We start from the raw sequence: 22,631 nt of genomic DNA on the forward strand, positions 1-22,631 counted from the left end.
AATACGATTTAAAGAGGCCAGTGCTATTTGTTGGCCTTTGAAACTGTGTATTTCAGTTAGTGGCATTTTTCCCGGAAATGTGACACTTTTAATTTAATTAGTAGTTTTCTTTCCCGCCTCCAGCCCTTGGGATAGGATGGGACTTGGAGGACACAATGTATTTTGATAATTAAGAGATCTTAGAAAACAAGGCTTAGACTTCAACCCTTTGCACGCTTACCTGGGCTTGGCAGTAAGCTTAACTGAACTCAGGTGAGGCTTACTTCTGATGCACAGAAGATGGAGCTGTTAAATACTGTAGCCATTTTCTCCTTACTGAGCATAAGAAAAGCCTTGCTAGATTGGACCATACATCTAATCTAAAATTCTCCTTTCTGCAGGGGCAAAACTATTAGCTCTGGAAACAAAACAAAAAAAGGCAAAAAAAGAGAAGGAAATGGTCCTCCTTGTTAGTAGGCATCAGTCGCAGGTATTCAAAGCTATACCGCCTCTGAGAATGATTTAGCCGTAATTGTTAATACCTGTTGATAAGTCTACCTCAACTGATTTGGTTGAAGCTATCTAAGGAAGTGGCTAAGCTATCACCATATCTCGGAGCGTTAAAACCCCAAAGGAACCATATGTTGTGTAGTTGTACACTTCCCTTTTCTTCCTGCATCTACTGAACAATCCATTTCATTGGATCTAAGATTAGTTAGATCAGGTTATCTCTAAGACTTTCACTTTTTAAAAAGAAGCCATCTCCTCTTTTCCAGTTCCCTTGACTCTCCTCATTAACCATGCTGGCATCCTTCTGAACTTGTCCCTAACTTTCCTAATCTATGCAATGTGTTCTAAGTGAGCTCCTGTTATTGTGGTTTTAAGTAACCTCAAAGTATTCAGAAGAGATTTGACCCTCTTGACTGTCCCTTTCAACTAGCTTTTAATTAAATTCTCTTCTGAAATTAAGTGTTGACCATGCTGGATTTTTCTGGGCAGCTTTCCAGTTACTTAAAGATGAATTTGATAGCACTGTTTTGGCACTCTATTAGCTGTAGCTGAGCGATTCAGGAGCAGCTGCATAATGTGTGAGATCCTGGAAACCACTCAGAATTAAGTCAAGGCTTGCCTCCCTCTCGTTGGCTCCACAACCCACTCTTCAAAGGCACTGTCATTTATCATCTCTAGAAAATGTGTCTTTGTCATAACCTGAATGTATATGACTTCCCCAGTGAATATGACTGTAATTGAAGTTGCCCATAATGACAACACTTTCGTCGTATGGCTGTTGGGCTGATTTCTTTCTCTGATCAGAACCACAGATCAAGAGAGCTGAAAATTTTCATAAATCTGCCCATTGAAATGACATTACAGAAAGTTCTGCAGATCTTTTTAACGTACAAATAAAAGGTACCTCAGCACACAAGATATATGGATGCAATGTCTACTCTTATAATAAATAACTTCAACCTTAATATATTTGTAACACTGTGTGCATGGTTTGTTTTTAATACAACAAAGATTGAATATCTAATCTGTCTATGTGTCTGTCTGTCTATCTGTCTATATCTATTTATCTATATCATCTATCTATCATCTATCTATCATCATCTATCTATCTATCTATCATCTATCTATCTATCTATCTATCTATCTATCTATCTATCTATCTATCATCTATCTATCTATCTATATCTATCTATCTATCTATCATCTATCATCTATCACCTATCACCATCAGAGTTTTTGTCAGGAGCTAATGGGCACCAGATGCAGGAAATCTTACTGTACCAGAGCAGGATTGGGCCTAGATCTGTGAACTATAACTATGCTAGGTATAGGACAGAATTTTATTTGGTTTGCATTTTAATGTGAATCTACCTAGTTTTCATTTCCCAGACCAATATTCAAACCAAATACAGCTGTCTTTCAAGAGCCATCCCTCTCTGAATTTTGCAATGCATTCCTATCTAGTAAAATGCATTATATTTTGGGGGAGTTGCTTGTGAGAATGTATATGGAATTGGGCATGCGAAAGTGCATATGAACCAACTTTATTAGAAGTGGCAAACGGATGCAGAAGTGGGACAAACTGGAAAAAATTGACTTTGATAGCTTTGGGGATCACTAATGTCTACTGCTCTGAATCTTATAATAGGGAGGGGAAATATGGACTAGCAATATAATTACATTGGCTGCTTGGTAGTCAATCCATATCGAATCTGCGTAAGAGATTGTTCTTTTCTAGTTTATTAGACGTTCTTCTTTCTGACAAATACAACAGAACCACCCCAATGCACTCTTCTTTAGTATTTCTGAATGTATGCTGTTTGCTTTTTCTGTTGCAAGCCTTTGACATGCTTGTTTACATCTACATTATCTTTAACTTTCAAGTATTGCAGCTTTTCCCACCTTGGGCTAGAAACTTCTGGTAATAGCATATAAAAACCAGTGTTTGAGTGTGCGCGTGCAAATGATTTGAGTAGAATAATATCATGTACACATTATGCACCTAACTTGGTGAATAAAAGGTTTGTATCATAATTCCCAAACCATGTGCTGTGTGTGAGAACTACTAGTGTTCTGTAGAAGAAAATATTTATTTGAACACAAGGTGCCTATCTGTGCTCTTACTTCAACTAAGTTTACTCTTAGTCAGTGATAGTGACCTTTTAATTCAGAAAAAGGGTACCAAAATTCAAGGACGCGCTATTTGAAAGACCACAATCCTAACTCTATTTACATGCGCAATTCAGTTCAATATGACTTCTGAACAGACATATTTAGGATGGTATTACTGACCTTTAATGTGCCTGAAAAAGTCCTGAAAAGAGCAAGCTTCTGCAGATCCTCACTCCATGGTTATCATCTTCGGCGATCACTCGTAGCCGAGTAGGATGGTCTTCCATCCATTGTTAAAAAAAGGTTTTAACAGTGAGTCCGTAAGTGACTGTGGAGGCCAATTCTGGATCCACACGTCCTTCCACAGTGGGGACATGGGTTTCCGAGCAGGAGTTGATCATGGTGAGGGTTTGCCAAGCATGCCTTCCTCTTAGCACGTTCTCCCTTTCGTCCTGAGTTCGAGCGTCTTCAAAGTCCATGACACCTTTGGTAAAGGCTGTTATCCAATTGGAGCACTTGCGGGCCAATGTTTCCCAATTGTCAGTGTTTATTTGCCTTGAGAGAGTTTTTAAACCTCTTTTGTTGACCACCAGCATTACGCTTTCCATTTTTAAGTTTGGAATAAAGTAATTGCTTTGGAAGACGATAATCAGGCACCCACACAACATGACCAATCCAGTGAAGTTGATGTTGATTCCTTCAACAGTGGTGATCTTTGCTTCTTCGAGTACACTGGCATTAGTTCACCTGTCTTCCTAAGTGATGTGTAAAATTTCTGCAGAAAGGTTCTGCAGACTCTCACTCCATGGCTATAGCCCTGCCTGGAAGATAAGGAAGCAAGGGATGCAATGTTTTCAGGGCAGCTAAGGCTTTGTTTCAAAATTCAGTTGACCGGAGCAAGATATCAGCTAGGTTTAAGGCCTCACTCTTGGATACAGTCAATGTAGAGTAGCTGAGCATCATTGTCGGGCTTGCTTTTTGTGCATCAGAATAGCCGGCAGTTGTCCCTTTTAAAAAAATAAATAAAAGGGATTTGTGCCCTTGCATGAACACCCAGCATCTAGATCTGTTTTGCAGTTCATGGGACTCGCCTTGTGTGTAGAACCAGATAATTGGTCAGCAATGCAGGTGCTCCCAAAGACATTGTGTTGCCTTGAAACACAAAGCTGTTGGATATGGGCCTTGGTTTGCTTTCTAAATGAAAACAGTGGCTGGCATGGTGGGGCAGTGGTAGTGTTTCTGCCACTTGCCAGGACAGTGCATGGCACTGCCACAGGTTGGCATGACATGTTGGTGAATAGTCGTAACCCACTGCAGCCAAGCAATGGCGTAGGAAGGGGGGTGCGGTGGGTGTGGGCTGCCCCGGGTGTCATCACTGAAGGGGGTGACAAAATGGCAAACATATGTGTTTTTAAAATAAGAAATTCCCATTGCGGAAAAAGGTTTTAAGTGCTTATGCTCACAATGTTAAGTAAATAAACCAGAAAACAACACTTGCAACTGTAAGTATCTTGTTTATCCTTCTTTTAATAATTTCAATGACAAGAAATTTTTCGCACCGAGTAGTGGGATCATCTTTAAGGATGGTCCTGGTTGTGGGCAGGCCCCCACGCTGGTTCCTCCCCCCCCCCCGGCATGGGCAGAGTAATGCAGTCATGCCAGGGTGGCACCACGATCACCCCGGCTGCTTGGCCAATCACTTTTGTGGGGGGTGATCATGGGGGGGGGATATAAAAGGGGCAGGGTGACATGTGGCAGGCACCTGCTTCACGCTGCCAAACACCTGCACACCCTTCCTTTATTTTAGATGTCTTTTGGCCTTGCTTTGGACTTTGGTTGGTTGCCTGTCTTGGGCCGGGGGCCGGGGGCCGGGTAGGAATTTTTCTATTTGGCAGATTGGCACTGGCCACTTGGTTTTCGTCTACCTCTTAGCAATCGTCACAACTTTGTATGGTTTGGCAGTTAGGCATTGGCTCATTGATTTGTGGGGGAGGGGAGGTCAGCCATTGCCTGCCCCTCCATTGTCCAAGGGTATTCCGTTAAAGGAATCCAGGGCTTGGATCCTGTCCAAAGTCCGGTTGAGGGGCTAGGGCCATGCCAGGCCTCTGGGAACACCGGGAGAGCTACAGGCAGGTTTCCCTGATGTGGCTTCCTCTTTGGGTGGTTTACCCTTACTGACCTCCTGCAAAGGGGGCAGGAGTCCGATATAGCCCTTTGCCAACACCTAAGCCAATACCGCTCACATTTCTGTAATCAATAAAGTTGTGGCCTAAAGTTTTGTCCAATAACCTTAAACCAAAATTCTATGTCAGTGTGAATTTTATTCTAACGAGGGGCTGGTTTGGGGGCCTTGCCACACAACCACCTGACCTTGCTATGCCACTGCAGCCAAGTTGGCATAGGTTACCAGGAAGTACAGAAGTGAGATTTTGTGTCAGATGTGTTTAGAGAGCTATGGAGTTACAGGACATTTGTGTGTGTGTGTGTGTGTGTGTGTGTGTGTGTGTGTGTGTGTGTAGAAGCCTGTTGCCATGGATGGTTTGAGATTATAAATTTATCCAGTCCCCTGCATTCCAGGATTCTGCATAGATCAATATTGCTTTTTTTATTTTCCTTGAATGTGGGAGAGCAGATATGCAACAGGTGGTCCTAAAGGAATCTGGTATTCAAGGAACTAGGAGAAACAATACCTATAAGTGTAGCAATTTGCCCACATGATTTTTATTGCAAGCGACACACTTTCAAAAGCAATTAAAAGGCCTGAAGGTTATTGTTTTAAAACTCTTCAATCTAGACCAACAAACCCATGATCTCAGCATCGTGTATAATGCCTTCAAAGGGTGAAGACGGTAAACTTACAGTACAGAGAGAGAACAAGAGAGATTCACTCTTTTCGTTCTTCCTTAAGATGATATATTTATTGTATTTCTGCCGTGTACATAGTGAACTAAAGAATTATTAAATAGATTTTCAGTTCAAAGGAGTAAAATGCCAATAATTTCAGCAACTGCACACTTATAAAGCCTGAAGCTCAAAAATGGTGCTTTGTGCTTAGCTGTGAAACAGAATTGAAAAGGCAGAATTAAAGTAAAAAAATCACTGATGGAATAGTAATTGGCTGCCAGTTGAGAGACAATAATTGTAAATTCCATCAAAGTAAGAGCTATAAAATTAAGAAACCTGGTCAAATATCATTAAGTCATGGTTCAGGAATCTTTTTTAAAAAAAATAATAAAGAGTTAACTCAGCACTGTGATGATGTGCTTTGAAAATAGATGACCTGTGAGCCAAATGTAGCCCCTGAAATCTTATGTGGCCCAGCAAATTTTAGGCAAGGTATGCTAAAATTCTCAGTTTCACCCATAAGGAAAATTTAAAGTGTGTCCAAATGCTAAGGCAGTTATTCTATGTAGTCATATTGCCTCTCAATTTGTATACAGGGCACATTAAAAATGTTAAACTTACCTGTTATGTCTGTGGTCATAACTTTGGCCCTTAATATCCCTTAAAAAAACAAACCCAACAGTTTAAATTTGCAGGTTATTTGTCGTTTGATGTCTCCAAACCCTGTTGGAGTAGAAAAAGTATGACCCCCCCCCTTAATAGCAGGTGTTGACACTCTCTCAAGCAAGAGCTTAACTTCTCTTAGACAGGGAGAGGGAAAATGTTCTTCTGAAGAAAGTGTTGTGAGCCATCTATGATGGAAGCCTTATAACAGGTATGGCCAAACTTGGCCCTCCAGCTGTTTTGGGACTACAATTCCCATCATCCCTGACCACTGGTCCTGTTAGCTAGGGATGGTGGGAGTTGTAGTTCCAAAACATCTGGAGGGCCAAGTTTGGCCATGCCTGCCTGCTAAGAAGCTGCTGCAGGAGTGGGACTGTGAATACCATGGGAGGGGTGTTTCTTGGACCAAGGTGAAACTGTGAAGCTCCCTTCTGACTTTTGCTATTGGCTGCTGCGTGTTGTTTATGGTGGAATCTACACACACACATATATAAAAAAAACCTCTGAAAATGCTTTTTTAAAAAAGTTTTGAAAAATATATTGAATTTGCTATAGCTCACCATCGCCACCTAGTCTCACATTGGTTTATTTTACTTTACAACATTCTTGAAATGTTTTATTTTCAGCGGGATAGCTGAGTCCTATATAATCTTGTTATATTTATAGTTCTGATTTTTTTGGGGGGGGTATATTTGCTATTGTGTTGCTTTGTTGTGTTGTTAGGGAATTCTTTTTGCACTGTTAGGTTTTAAAACACATTGTTTTCTTTGTTGTAAGCAACTCTGAGCAGGATTGGGAAAAGTGGCATACAAGCAAAATGAGTGAACGAGTGATAGCTCCAATATACACCTTGTCGAAAAGCAGAGGTGGAAAGAAACAGGGTAGTTCTCAAACCTGCTGTTTCCACACAACGGCCAGGGAAGAATGGTAGTGCAAGGAAGGTTTGCTCAGAAATTCAAATTACTCCCCCCCTGACAGTCCCCAATAGCAAATTTGTGTAGAGAAAATATTGTGTGACACAGGGCAGCCACAGATTTGTGGTCAAACTTCTGGGACATTGGTAGCTCTTTGGTCAAGAGATTTGCTTCTGCTGCACAAGTGCAGCTATTTTTATGCAAGGTCCAAACAACATGTTACATTTTCTACATTAATATAACCCTGAGGAGAGTCAAGAGGGACGCGGGTGGCGCTTTGGGTTAAACCACAGAGCCTAGGACTTGCTGATCAGAAGGTCGGCGGTTCAAATCCCCACGATGAGGTGAGCTCCCATTGTTCCTGCCAACCTAGCAGTTCGAAAGCACGTCAAAGTGCTAGTAGATAAATAGGTAAACGGGAAGGTAAACGGGAAGGTAAACGGCGTTTCCGTGCACTGCACTGGTTCACCAGAAGCGGCTTAGTCCTGCTGGCCACATGACCCGGAAGCTGTCTGCGGACAAACGCCGGCTCCCTCAGCCCATAGAGCGAGATGAGCGCTGCAACCCCAGAGTCGGCCACGACTGGACCTAATGGTCAGGGCTACCTTTACCTTTACCTTAGAGGAGGGTCAAAGTTAATCATGTAGCAAAAGTTTTGAATGTTGAAAATGGCCTCTGCTCTACAACCTCTGAAGTATCTTTCATGATGAGACTGAATACAGTGAACATTTAAGTTGGGAGGGGAACAGGGAGGCATACATTTTATAGTAGTGTGCCATATGGTTATGAATTTAGGTCTTATTATGAAGACCATCTGATGGTTATTTACAGGGTGCATTGATAGTGGATGCATCAGCCTTTATTTATTTTTTTCCATTCCACTATTAGATTGTTTTTTTTCTGAAATTACAGTGAAAGAGCTTTTTGCTGTTGTTTTGTCTCCTTTAATGAGATGCACATATGGACCAATCAATAAAACAGAGCTTGGAACCAATTGCCTGTCCTAAAAAGACTACTTCTATTGGAGAGGGACAAAATTAGAAATACTCTGGTGTGATGAGTTTGCTGAATTCCTCAGCACTCTGGATATTGCCCCATCTCTTTTTGAGAAGTCTGATATTTTGGTGATACTCTTTTCTGAAATCTAATTATGAACTAAGGAAATTAAGAAAAACACAAGGCCTGGAAATACACTTTCTACTTTTTTTTAGAAGAAGCGAATGCAAGAACTTGGCTTCCCAGGTCCTAGAGATGTAATAATTCCAGGTATGATTTTTGACTCCCAAGTATGCTTATGACTTTGAAACAGGTGAACTACAAGAAACAGAATAATCTGATTCCCCCCCCCAAGAGTGTTTCCTGTCCCCTTTTACTCAAGACATGGTTTGAAGGATACTCTATTTTTTTTTCTTTTAGAAAAAAAAGATCTGTCTGCTCTGGGTGGCCTCTGGGAATTCTGGAAGAACACATTTTTTTATATACAAATTGAATCAGTAGAGCACATAAGTTACCCTCCAGCCAAGGGAAAGGAAAATTGTATTGGCATGCTCATGGTGCACAAACCCAATGTCTATAGCCTTCAGTCATAAATCCATGGGTAGTGACACCCAGTAGGGTCACTTCAATTGAACACAGGAGTTCAAAAGGTACTTCCAAGTGTCACCTTTTTTTAACTCTAAAATCTCTGCGGGGTTTTTGTTTGAAGGTAGGTTAGAGTCACGTACAGCTTTCTGGGACAGCAGAAATGCCTGAAGGACATTATGCAGACGGATGCTGCTTCTCCCTTGAAACATCTTTTGGCTTGTAGCTGCAGTGGTTTAGCTTGTATGTCTTTTATTTTCCATGGGGAGGCTGCTGCAAACAGCTTCCATTTGAGTGATCTATGCCTATGGTTCTAACATCAAGGATGGCTTGCCACTTACTTTTGTACCCTTCTGGGGCAGGACTTCTCCCCATCAACAGATGCATCCCAGAATGCCAAAAGGTTTCACACATTGGTGGGGAACCACATAAAGCACTCTAGATATGATAGCGTTTGGCACTGATAATTTGCCACATGGAAACGGTTGTGGCAAGTCTATCATGTAGATTTGCTGTGGAACAGGAAGGGGATCTTCTTACATGGTTAACTTGAACCTGAGAACCCTTGTTGCCATATGTAAATGTAAATTGCAACCGTCCAACCTCTCAGAATGAAGCAGACTTGAAAATTATTTTAGCATGAGTGCATCTATTTCCCCATGATGGAAAACAGGAGAAACGGGGTCTCATATGTTTGCAAAGAGATCAGAAGCAACCTTGATCCTGATCTCGGAGTTTTATAATGACCTTTAACATCATCGAGAGCCAGCATAGCGTATTTGTTAGATTGTAGGACTACAACCTGGGCGACCACTGCTCAGCTCACTGTCTCTCAGCCTAACTTGTTTTATGAGAATAAGGAGGGGACAACCAAGTATGCTGTCTGGAGTGTCTTGGAGGAAAATTGGGATATAAACCTAATAAATGAATAATAAATTGTTGCTGGTCACAAGTTATGAGAAAGTTTGCCAGGTTCTGGCCTGGTGTGAGCTTAGAAGATTCATAATGTTCTCTTTAAGAAACAGGTGAGCATTAAGAGACCCCAGCATTCATCTCTGGTTCACTTTGAAATGTCAGCTGGAGAAGAATATACGGCTTAAACCCATTCCAGCTTCTATGCCCACCAAATGAGTTTTTGTGGCCAGGAGTGATCCCACCTGGGTTTGTGGTGGCCAAAGGAAGTCTCTGCAGCCAAGGATCATTTGAGACTTGAGAGAATCTATGAACTCAGTTGCTTGCAAATGTTTGAGATGCTGCTGATTGATGGAGGAAAACCTACCATGCCACAGGGAACTGTCTTGCCCTAAGGAATCCCCTAAGGGATGCAGGAATTTTCCTTCACCAGCAGTCTTTACGGGTTTGGCCTCTTGTCCTGTTCCTTCTCCCTTCCTATGACTGCTTGCCGTAGAGAAGGGAAGATTTGAGGCAACATGGAGTATGCACAGAACTGAAGCAGGCTTGTGGGTTTATTAAGGATTTTGGATTTGTTTAGAAATCAGTCAAGCTGTTTCCGATTAGGAAAGAAGTTCAGCTCATTCCAGTTTGAGTAGGCTGGTGCCTGCCTCTTAAAGACTCTAGAAGTTCTTGCCTCAAATACTTAGAAAAAGCAGTAGGCAATGGTTTTTGCTGACATCTCAGACTCTTTGTTCATCTTTGTCAGCCTGTGTTATAGGAAAGTCTTCCAGACTGCTGTAATTATAATGCAGTCTATGATGGCTGTGTGCTACACAGGACCTTGATAGGACTATGGAAACATAGAGTGGTCAGAGACCTTCATACTTACCAGAATTCTGTTGTAGCAGTTTTCATTGGATCATCCTCATTTCTATACCTATGTGTTATGCATTATACATAGATGATGATGATGATCTCTTAAAGCACAGTGACTAAGAATGTAAGTGCTCAGCAGAGCAGAGAATTCCTGGTTTAAATCTCACAGTGACCTTAGGCAACCATTATTCCTTTCAACTCCTACCCTGTCTTCAATATGGTGGTTATAAAAATAGTCTAATTTATAGCGCTATTTTAAGGATTGTTGATAAAATATATGTGAAGAGCTTAAATATGTATTGCACACATGCTGATATTATATAGATCCATAGCAAGTTTTAATTTGATGCATTTTTTTTGAAAGAAAAAGAAAGATTCACAACTCAGAATACTACATTTTGTGTTTCATTGAAAACACCTTAGTACATCTGCGGCTATCAGCTATTCCATGAAATTTATGCTGATGTGCTGTGAAAATTTATCTGAAGAATTTGCATGATCCTTACAAATGCATTCTAAATGGTAATAAAGAAACCATGGCTCACATGTTTAGAGGACTTGAGCATGTCCACAAATGTAGAAATTATTACAAAGGTTATTCAACATGAGAAATATGTGGTGCTATGCCAAAACCTCAGAAAGAAACTTCCATTTCTGTTTCATTCTCAGGGATGTTAAGCTTACCTTATTATTGAAAGCTGACTGAGGATGGTATCTGGTTTTCTTTCCAGTAAACATTTATGCAGTACTTTTCAGCCTCCCTGGATGCTCATACTCCAAGATCAGAAAAAGTGCATGTGAGGAGTTATCGTATGATGTCTTCTCCTGGCCTTGCTTTAATACTAGCAATAATATCACCAGTTGTCTGCATCCTGCAGCCTTCCTGGATGCCCGTGCTTCAAAAAAGCCCAGGTACCCAGGAAGGTTGCAGGATGCAAACCACTGGTGAGATTGTTGGTAGTAAAGGAAGGTCATTCATAAACACACTTCAGCTGCCTCAAAAGGAAGGTTGGTATGTGTGGGAAACTCAGCACCCAACCTATGGGAAATTCACCAGAAAATACCTCCCTTTGATAATTTCCAAATAAAATTTCTTCTTTCATAAATTGATGAAGAGTGGCATAAAAAGTAGGAATTATGGAAGAAACAAAGATTGTAAATTTAACTGTGAGGTCAGTCAAGAAAGGCTCTCAGTCAGTGTCCATATTTTGTAATTCTGTGTCCAGGGCAGCTGTCTACCAGCTCTATCTGGTACACAGGCTGAGACTCTACATGCCCGCAGACTGTCTCACCAGAGTGGTGCATGCTCTAGTTATCTCCCGCTTGGACTACTGCAATGTGCTCTACGTGGGGCTACCTTTGAAGGTGACCTGGAAACTACAACTAATTCAGAATGCGGCAGCTAGACTGGTGACTGGGAGTGGCCGCAGAGACCATATAACACTGGTCCTGAGAGACCTGCATTGGCTCCTAGTACATTTCCGAGCACAATTCAAAGTGTTGGTGCTGACCTTTAAAGCTCTAAATGGCCTTGGCCCAGTATACCTGAAGGAGCATCTCCACCCCCATTGTTCAGCCCAGACACTGAGGTCCAGCGCCGAGGGCCTTCTGGCGGTTCCCTCACAGCGAGAAGTGAGGTTACAGGGAACCAGGCAGAGGCCTTCTTGGTAGTGGCACCTGCCCTGTGGAATGCCCTCCCATCAGATGTCAAGGCAATAAGCAACTATCTTACTTTTAAAAGATATCTGAAGGCAGCCCTGTTTAGGGAAGTTTTTAATGTTTAATGCTATATTGTGTTTTTAATATTCAGTTGGGAGCTGCCCAGAGTGGCTGGGTATAAATAAATAAATTAATAATAATAATAATTAATAATAATGTCTGGGAATGCCTGGCCACAATTTTGGACAGGGACTCTCTGAATAGAGATCATCATCTAATGAGATGGAGGAGAGTCTTGGATGGTCAGTTTTGCCACTCTGCAAGCTATATCCTACTCAGAATGGTGATAAATGGGATTTCTGTGACTTGAAGCCAACTTTTTACTACCAATTCTCCCTGAGCTACAATTGACATGTGTATACGTACCTGAATTCCCCTCATTTTCTGAGTAAGAATTCCTACTGTGCCTTTCAAAATATTTTACCGTTGCTTTTGTTCCTATGACAAGGGTCAGGATATTAAAAGGATGTTAGATAACAGAGTCTTGGGACAGGTGCTCAGACTACCGATATGACCTCATGATACAAGGAGGAATAACCACATTAGTTCAGGGCTTTCTTGTCTGAACCATTTCAGGATGTGCCTGAAAGCTTGAATGCATCTTCCAGCAACAACAGCACTTGGGACACAAGCGATCAGGCCTGTCAGCAGTTCCATTTATAACCCCCTCTGTCCTTCACACCCTGTTAAAAGCCACTCTTGAATTGATTTTTTTTTTTTTTAGGTGCTTTAATGGTAGCTGCTGCATACCAATTGCTGCATGCAACTTAAAAAAAAAAATATTAATACTTAATATACCGGGGTGATAAGTGAGCAGCACTTTGAATTCCACAGAATGGAAAGGCACTATCCTTTAAGATATTAATAAACCTCTGTAAACAGCTGTACATTAAGAAAGCTCCAGAGAGGTCAAAAGAAGCAAAAGGATGGAGTGGGGAGTTAAGGCAGCTTTATAACAATGGCTTTTTGTTCACATCATGCTTCTGAGTCAACAATTGTATTTGTATTTCAGTCTTTGGAGGAACCTCATGTGTACACAAGCAGTCTCTCTCTCTCTCTCTCTCTCTCTCTCTCTCTCATATTGATAGAATACATCCCTTTCTGAGGCTATTCAGTATAATTCTGAATTGTTTTAAGTTTTTCAGCATGCATCTGAATGTGATCATACATGATCATACAGTGGTACCTCGGGTTGCATACGCTTCAGGTTACAGACTCTGCTAACCCAGAAATAGTACCTTGGGTTAAAAACTTTGCTTCAGGATGAGAACAGAAATCGTGCTCCAGTGGCGCGGCGGCAGCGGCAGTGGGAGGCTCCATTAGCTAAAGTGGTGCTTCAGGTTAAGAACAGTTTCAGGTTAAGAACGGACCTCAGGAACTTATTAAGTACTTAACCCGAGGTACCACTGTGCATGAATTCACATCATTTGAGCTCCTTTTCAACATTTGACGTTGGTATGTGGCTCATCCTAATATGGAGGGTTGAATTCCTCCAGAGATGCCCTTCTCTCAATCCCACAAACATCTAAAATGTGTTTGGGGTAGATTCAAGAAAGAGGGGTCTCCTCAGCGGCTGCACCAAGACTTTGACATTCTCATTCTACCCTTCTGCTAACCTTCTATTTGGGCAGGCCTCATCTGTTTAGTTTTTCCTCTGTTTGTTTTCAATTGGCTTTCAGCTGGCTTTTGTTTTACCCAGTGTTGTTTTTCTAGAAAAAGAGGTGGCAGAACTCACCATGAAAAACCTCCCTCATTCTCTTAGGGTGGCAGTGTCACCAACCTGAGAGGCACCAGAAGTGAGTTCTAGCTGGGGGAAAAGGCATGGTTTTACCAGAGGCGTAGCTAGCTGCTCGAGTGCCTGGGGCGGGGGCGTGTCCTTCAGCCGGGGGTGGGGCGATCCACACCCATGGGGGCGGGGTGATCTGTGCCGGTGGGGGCAGGGTGAGCCTCCCATGGGGACGGGGTGAGCCTCTCCGACGCTTGGAGCCTCTCTGCTGCCTCCCCCTCAGCTGTAGGATGGCTGACGGAGTGGAAGTAGGCAGAAGCAAGTCCCACGCTGCCTTTTCAGGCAGCGCGGAAGCTCCAGGCACCTAAGCCACCACGTCACTCCTAAAAGGTTTTGTGAGCCCAATTTTATGTTTATTTTTAAAACTCATTTTGTCACACACCCCCTCAGTGATGACACCCGGGGTGGATTACACCCCCACACCCCCTTCCTCCACCACTGGGTTTTACCATGTACAGTGGTACCTCGGGTTACAAACACTTCAGGTTACAGTCTCCGCTAACCCGGAAGTAGTGCCTCAGGTTAAGAACTTTACTTCAGATGAGAACAGAAATTGTGCGGCGGTGGTGGCAGCAGCAGCAGCAGCGGGAGGCCCCATTAGCTAAAGTGGTACCTCAGGTTAGAACAGTTTCAGGTTAAGAACGGACCTCCAGAACGAATTAAGTTCTTCACCAGAGGTACCACTGTATACTGTTTCATTGATTCCCCTGAGCGGCTCTTTAAATATATCTGCTATGATTTGCCCTTATACGATCATTTTATTCTGTACTTTTGTGACGCTAGTTGCCTTGAGCATCAAATGTAGAAAGGCAAGATACAAATTTGGTAGATGGGTAAAGTACGGTGCTGCCTACTGTGCACCCCTTACCATTCATGTATTGATCTAGGAAAGGATTTAGACTAAACAGAAGGTAGGTAGAACATACCATTGAAACAAGCTGCTTGAGGGTGCACCAAACTGTCTCAGACAATGGATTGACCTTGACAGCTGGATGGCTAGCCATCAGGGATGTTGCTGTAGTGGACTCAGATGCGGGGGCAGGAGGCGGGTTCTAATGCTGCGATTTTAAACAGTTAGAGATTTACATAGTGAAAGATCTAAGGAGCAAGAAAGAAATCAAAAGGCATATATTCTTGGCTTTTGTTGTAACACGAATCAGTGACTGAAAGAATGTGATGCATTCCAGAGGACCACTTCGAGAAGCAAAGCATAGCCAATGCCTCACTTTAGAAAATAGTCTGCCATCAAGTTCAAGTACACAAATGCTTCTTCACACCACATTTGCTTTGAGAATCCCTTGGCATCCCTTGATGGCCACAATTTGACTCAAAGGCCTCTAGTTCCTGACTCTTAGTTGATGATGTTGAGAGAGCCAGATATGTGTCATGAAGTAAACGATAATTATTCTCATTTCTTTGAAACGGGACAGTTTCAAAGCTTCCCCCTAACAACAATTCATGAAAAATTGGAATCATTCCTATAATACTAAATCTACTCTTGCTCCTAAATTAGGGGAGGGGAAAAATGAATGTTTCAAGCATTTGCAAGAAAGAATGTAGGTGTTTGTTGGATTTCAAAAACCATCTGTGGCTGGTTATCACCATAAAGAAGTTCCAAGAATTAGGGCAGAGTTCAGATGTTTCCCTTTAGCTAAATATGGGCTGATCTACCTTCAAGGAATGTGCATTTTCCGTTGATATATAGTGAAGCAACTTTCATCTATAAATCGGTATAATAGCTGCCAACCTGGCATATACAGTCATAAACCTGAGGACTCTAGAGAAAAAGTGAGGTCCTCAATGAAGACTGCACACAAAGTCCTCTGACTTTAGTGAGTTGTGTGTTAACTGGAAAAGGAGAGTAAAAGGTTAATTGGCAAGGGCTTCATTAGGGGGTGAAAATGTAACCTCACAGAGCCGTTTTCTTAAAAGGACAGTGACCATACTGCACATGCTGTGCTATTTAGCGTAATGAGGTGAAGGCTCTATGGGACCAAAAGGCAAGTTATAAGCTGTAAAAAATAAGGAAATGAAGGAAAGCCCTTTTTGACATGTGGGGGCAGATGTATGTGGGGGGTGGGGAGTTATATTGTAGGCAGCCCTGAAGTGGGGTAGCCACTTAACATGAAACAAATCCATCTCTCTCACTTGTGAGTCTTGGCTTTAATTAACATTTCAAGATGAAAGGCCATGTGATTATAACAATTCATTTCAGATGTTCTGCATTGTTGTGGCAAGCCCATTTAAAAAGAGAGAGAGAAGCTGTTCAGATGTGCTGACAACAGCAGGTTTCCTTTTAAGTTTGGGGTTTGTAATTCACATAATTTGACATACGCCGCGAAAAGCTGAATAATGGTAAATGTTTGCGAATCATCCCAACCATTTTGACCTTCTGTGAATATGTAGGAAGGAGTCATTATTTTGGTTAGGCTGCCTGGGCACACGGCAGCAATGCGGCAGAACAATTTCAGCTCCCTAATTTGATCAGCCTGTCTTGTTCGAAGTGCAGCATAAATCAAAGTGTATTGCAGGGATAAGGCTTTCCACTGGTCTTGGATTTGCCACGATCAGGTGAAAACTGCCAAGTAGGAAGAATCCTTCTCTCTCCTATTTTTTGGATGAGTTGCCCTTTAACTCTTTTTCTTCAAACATGGAATTCACAGGGTGGTATTACAAACATGTTTCCTAGCCAACAAAGCAGTTAGAAACAGAAGCCAACACCTTCCTCCCTCAGGAGGAAAACCCATTATGTTCTACAGTCCCTTTAATAATCAGTTGTGGAACGGGGTTTTCTGGATCACATTTCATCTCCAACTCCATCTGTAATCTTGTAGTGATGCTGGCACCAAATGGGACCCAGATACTATGAATTCAGCCTAGGGTTGTTTTTATGCAGGCAAAACTCAGTTTCTGGTTAAACTGATTTAGGAAGCTGTCTCACATGCAAAATTCTCCGGAGTCTATGGCTTCTGGTTAATGTGCTTGTAACGTTGTAGCACAGTGGTTCTGACCTATGTCCAGATGGCAGTTTTCCATAGCATGTAAATGGTAGTGCCTGGGCTCTTTTGAGGTGCTTTCTCCTGGGGCAGCCCCACTTTCATTATGGGAAACTGGCCAACTAGCCTGCAGATCCCATGAAAGGCCTGAGAGAAGCAATAGTTGGAGAAGATGGCTGAGAGAAGATACGCGAAAGGACCTGGAGACTGAGGAAGAGGGGGAAAGGAGAGGAGTGGTTCAGATGGAGAAGAGTAAAGATAGAGGTCTGAAGGAACCCTTTCAGATGTTGTTGGATTTTAGCTCCCATCAGTCCCAATCAGAATGGTGAATGATAAGGGATGGGGGGAGTTGTAGTCCAACAAATACCCCGTCCCTGTTCTAAAGGAAGGTGTGAATGGGAGCACATAATGGACACAGGGGGAGGGACAGAGGACTACAAAGAGAAGCATGTAAACTCAGTCACAGAGAGAGGTTGATCTGCAATAGATTTTTAGTTCAGTTTGCTTTATCTCAAATCAGAACCAGTCTGTTTCTGGTCTGTGCCACTTTCTGTATGTCCTTCAGCTACCTTGCTCCTAGAATTTCCTAGAACTGCATATACAGAGATTCATGTGGATAGACAGAGTCTTTTGAAAAATTAGCTGCATCAGAATGGGCAAAGTGTGAAATCACGTCATGGCAATGTACAAAGTGATCAATACTGAATCAGTAAATAAATGTGTAGCATTTTAACAAAAAATGTGAGTGTGACAAGGCCTCAAACCAGGACTCCTTGGTGTCCTGAGTCCTCCATCAGCTGGAGCTTTGAGAAGGATATTTATTTGTCTGTCCCATGTTGGTCCAAGGACACTGGACCTTCTCTCCACAGAGCCTGGAGTGACACCTGTGCCATCAGGTCTGATGGCTGATCCACAGATACCTCAGGTGATCAAGAAAGGCCTGAAGAGAAATCTCCACAGCTTTAAATTCCATTACCTTGAAGAAGCCAATGTCTGCAAGAAGAAAACATTGCCCTTTAACCAGGCAGAAGGCAGCACCTGGGGAGTGGGTGGATGAAACCTCCCATGAGTGATGGCCTAACCCTGCTATAAAACTCAGCCAACTGCTCCAGGACCTAGCTGAGACACCCTGGCTATCTGCCCACAGCTTCAGAAGCACTATCTGTGGTTCTGACCATTTACCTTGATCTCCTTCCAAGCTGCTGATATTTTCTTTGCCTTGCCCTGCCCATCCTCACTATCCTCACTATCAATCTCTATCCCTTCAACCATCCCCTCTCATCAGTTGTGCACACTCCATGGACCACAACAAGGTGAACTGCTACTGGATTGTACTTTGCTCAGGCCTCAGCTGCAAGTTGAGATCATGGCAATCTCTCTGGCTGTAAGAATGCTTGGGAATGACCCATAGGTCTTCCACAGCAACAGTGGGTAAAGCAAATGACTCTAGCATAGTTTTAATTGCTTTTAGTTCCCCAAAGAAGCTGAACTCTCAGTCTGTAATGTTGAGATTATGATGATAAATGTGGTTATGTATCACAGTGAGCCTTGGTGATAGGCACCTTCAAAGTCTTAATCCTGTTGCCTTTCTAGTTAAGCTTGAAAGCAGGTAATTTATTACCCGCTGATTTTCACTTGAATAGGTCAGAATCAAGAAAGTCCAGAATCTTTTTCTTCACAACTATGAAGACATTGAGACAGATTAAATCTACACTGGGCTGTAATTGGCTAGACAGCCACTGCCATCTGTCAGTGTCAGCAACGTTAGGGATACAGTTAGAACACCATTCTGTCTGAATAGTGTGACACCTAATTTTACTTAAGGAACCGGCCAAAATTTAACCTATCCTTATGCAATTGCTTTGGAGACGAAAGCTGGGAGTAGAAATTGGTTATTTGGACTGATGTTGTATAGATGGACTTTGCAGGAAAATGGAAACTGTTATGAGAGCGACTGGCCATTATGCTAATCACATCTCCCCCAAGGTGAACACAGTGTAGCAAAGCCCAGTTCAAAGGTTTTTGGTTCAAGTTTGCTCCTGCACCAATAATGTTTCTGCAGGATCTCATATGGGTTTTAATTTTAAATCAAATTGGTTGTAGTTCAGCTGAGTCCGTCTCTTTATTCAGCCAACTGGTCTCAAAGACCCTCAGGGCTTCTAATGCTGACTTCTTATTTGATGTAAATATTATGATTCTCCAAAAGTTCATAGTTGGGGCCCAAGCTCAATGAGTTTCGGTGGCACTCCAATGCAGGATTTCAGTTCATTGTTAGCTCTGCATGGCATTAAGCTGACTGTAGCATGCCTCCCTTATTTGTTCTAACAATGGTTCTTTACTCTTGTCTGTACTTCCTTTTATGTGTAAAATGTTGTTACACACACACACACACACACACACACACACACACACACACACTGTCATTGTGTTAAGTAATTCCCACTGAGATCAATGAGGCTTGCTTCCAAGTAGTGTGTGTTTGTGTGTTTGGATTTGTTTTGAAGTCCTTAAACAGATGAATACTTTAATTAGAAGAGAGAGACAGACTTATCTTTCCATGGGAAGTGAAATATTTGGCAGAGAACATCCATGTGGGTGTGTCCTAGAGGCAGCGTTGCTAAAGCACTCGCCGGAATTCTTCCATCACCCGCCCTCGGGTTAAAAGCAAACAAAAAACTTCTGAAAATGTAATTGCAATAAAGGAGAAAATACAGGCTGGGCCCCAGTATATAATTACACCTTGGATCTCTTGTTTGGTGCCACCTCCAGACTCAAGATCTAAGACAAAGGAAATAAAGCCTGAGCAGTAGCACAGCTTCCTTTTGAGAGACTGGCACGACTTAAATAGGGTGTGGGATTGTCTCTTTATGTTCATAGAAAAGGGTGTGGGGTGAGCCCAAAGAGTGAAGACAACTGTTTTCAGATAACCCTCTTCCAGACATGCTAAAACAGGTGTAGGCAGAAGGGTTTTTCTTCTTTGTAAGGCCTCTTAAGAGTTTGGAGCTTTAAGAAAATATATTAGACACGGCCATGCCTTTAAAGAAAAATCTTTACAAATTAGTCTATTGTTCCCATTTATGATCTCAACATTCCCCCTCCCTGTATGTAGGGTCCTCCATCGTGAAGGGCATGTGTTGTGGTGAGACCACCAGAAGCTACCTCCCTGTTGTGGGGCGGGACCGTTTGGATGGTCGCATCACCCCATTGGTTGCCCCTCTGTTGCTGGGGCAGAAATTTGGTCAGTTGGGTTGGCTATTGGCTGCTGAGGGGCTACTTAAGCTACTGCACGTCACTGGAGAGTTTTACTTTCTTGCGATCACCCGCCCTCTTCTCCCTATATTTAGGGTTGTTCTTATGGCCTTGCTATGCCTGTCTAGGGGTCATCTGTTTTGGAGCAGGGGCCCGGTAGGAATTTTGCCATTTGGCTGATTGGCTGGTGCCTCTTGGTTTTTGGCCACTGTGTAGCAAATCATCACAACTTTGTAAGGTTGGTGGTTAGGCATTTGGTTCAATGTTTTGGGGAGGGGACATGGTTGGCTGTGCCTACCCCTCCATTGCTGCTGTTAGGGAATTCTGTTAAAGGAATCCAGGGGCTCACCTTGCTTTTGTCCGAACCCTGTCAAGGGGCTAGGGCCATGCCAGAGCCCCTGGGAGCATCTGGGGTGAGCTGTGAGATCGAAGGAGTTCTTGCTCTCCCAGGATGCTTTGCCTTACTGACATATGGTGGTGCTCCGTTTCAGTCCTGTTCCTGCCACCATGCAGGTTCAGGTAGTCTGGAACCAATGCCTAAAGCAGCCACTCACATGCTGTAATCAATGAAGTTGTGGCCAAAATTTAATGCCAAAAACCTTAAACTAAAATCTGTGTCTATTGAGTCTTCATTTGGGGGTGGTTTTGAGGGTCTCCACATGCAAACAACTGCTGATATACCGGGTTGGGTCTTTCCATTAACTACAGAAGGGCCTTCTCACAGCATCTCAGGTAATGCTCAGGTTAGATTTTTCTAACAAATAAGGCTTTTTCTTCCAGAATGGAACTGGGATTTTTCTTCATGATGGATGGGTTGTATACAGAATTCATTCATAGTTGATTTGGACAGAGATCAGATTTGAACCATTTTGTTTCCTATTTTTGCTTGTGTATTGAACATTCACACACACACACACACAGAGAGAGAGAGAGAGAGAGAGAGAGAGAGAGAGGGAGGGAGAGGGAGAGGGAGAGGAAGAAAGAGAAAGAGATTTGGGGGGCTTTATTTTAATCAATGGAGCTCCTGGCTAACAATCACAAAAGCTCTTGTTTGTGTCTGAGGAAGTCAGCAATCGGAGATGCATCTCGGATATTTATAAACTAATGTTCACAGTGAGAGCGTCTGTGTGTGAATTAAAATGAGGATTAGCTTTCCATGTTTTTAAATAACCACAAAATGCTTTGAGATAACAGTTAACTGAGTTTGTTTTTTTAACTCACTGGATGAATTTTGTGCAAAATTGAGTAGGCGGAAGAAACAGGAATAAGGGAGGGGACCCCCCACCCTATTACATGCATACACTGATTCTTAACTAGTTTAGATTTGGATTTTATTTGTAAAGTACAAGTTCATGACAGTAGAAACCTCAGACTGTCAAATGCCCTTCAAAAAAACCCAGCTAATGCCAAATACTTTGATATCCTGGGAGTACATCTGGTTTATTTACTGCAAAAACAGCTAGGCTTCGAAATTGGCTGCTTCCGAAAGCCGTGGGCAGTAAACACACCACAGGACATAAACGTCAAGAAAAGAAAGTTCAAGCTGGCTATTCAGATAACGAGAGAGTGCTCTCCATTTAGGAGATAACCATATCATAAGCAAAATACAACTGTGGTTTATGCACTAAGTAGTAGCATGTTACCATGCAGCTTTGCAGTATTCCAGGGCTTTTTCCTTAGTTTTCACTGTTTGTTTATCTAGAAAATGCATAGACCACTGAACATTAGCAAATATCATAGATGTGTTCAACAATAAAAAAATACAATAAATTAGATGGATAAAATCAGATTTCTCAAAGAAATCTGATGCTATCTGTGAGTCAACTCATCCTTTCGGAAAATCATTTAGAAATAGAAGATTTTGTTTTAGGACCTGGCAAAATATACATAACATTTTGCTAGTATAAACTAAGTCTCATAGAATTTATAGCACTTGACAACACCTGATCTCCCTCCCTCCCTCCCTCTCTTTCTCTATGACTCAACTTTCTTTGAATTATTTGTATCAGATAAATACAGTTCCCCCAGTCCCAATATGGGTTAACTGAGTGTCTCAATTTAATTTAATTTTAATAGAAAAGGTAGCTTCATACGCAATATCCTACCGACAAAGAGATTATATTTTTCTTACATTTATTAGTTCTCTGGGTGGTGAGCAATTTAAACAATATAAGATACAACCCAATGAAACACCAAACAACAGAAAAACCATAGCAAGGCAAGGGGAACATATGAGAAAGTAAGTTCCCTTCTAACAGTCAGGTAAGTTCCCTTTTGGGCCTAATCCACATGGAACAACTTTACCAGCAGCAAGAGGTCTAGTAAAGCTGAAAATGGGGCAAGTTTCACCCACATCTGGTTTCTGTGGGCCCATGAGGCAGAATTCTCCTATGGGTGTTTGGGGAGAAGGAGAAGAGAAACGCCTTTATAAGGTTTCCTTAACCAGGGTTCATGGCCAGTTTTTCTCTGTGAGCTTCCAGCCCACCCACCCTTGAGTTACAGCCTTCA

General features: G+C 42.3%; 1 protein-coding gene across 4 annotated transcripts in view; it reads left to right on the top strand.

Moving 5' to 3' along the window:
* The window catches only part of PCDH7 (protocadherin 7), a 410,123-nt gene that overhangs the window by 134,768 nt on the left and 252,724 nt on the right, over positions 1-22,631 (top strand). The gene's annotated exons all lie outside the window — the stretch shown is intronic.

This window comes from Podarcis filfolensis (genome assembly GCF_964270895.1).
Source record: "Podarcis filfolensis genome assembly, chromosome: 9".
Taxonomy (NCBI): Eukaryota; Metazoa; Chordata; class Lepidosauria; order Squamata; family Lacertidae; genus Podarcis; species Podarcis filfolensis.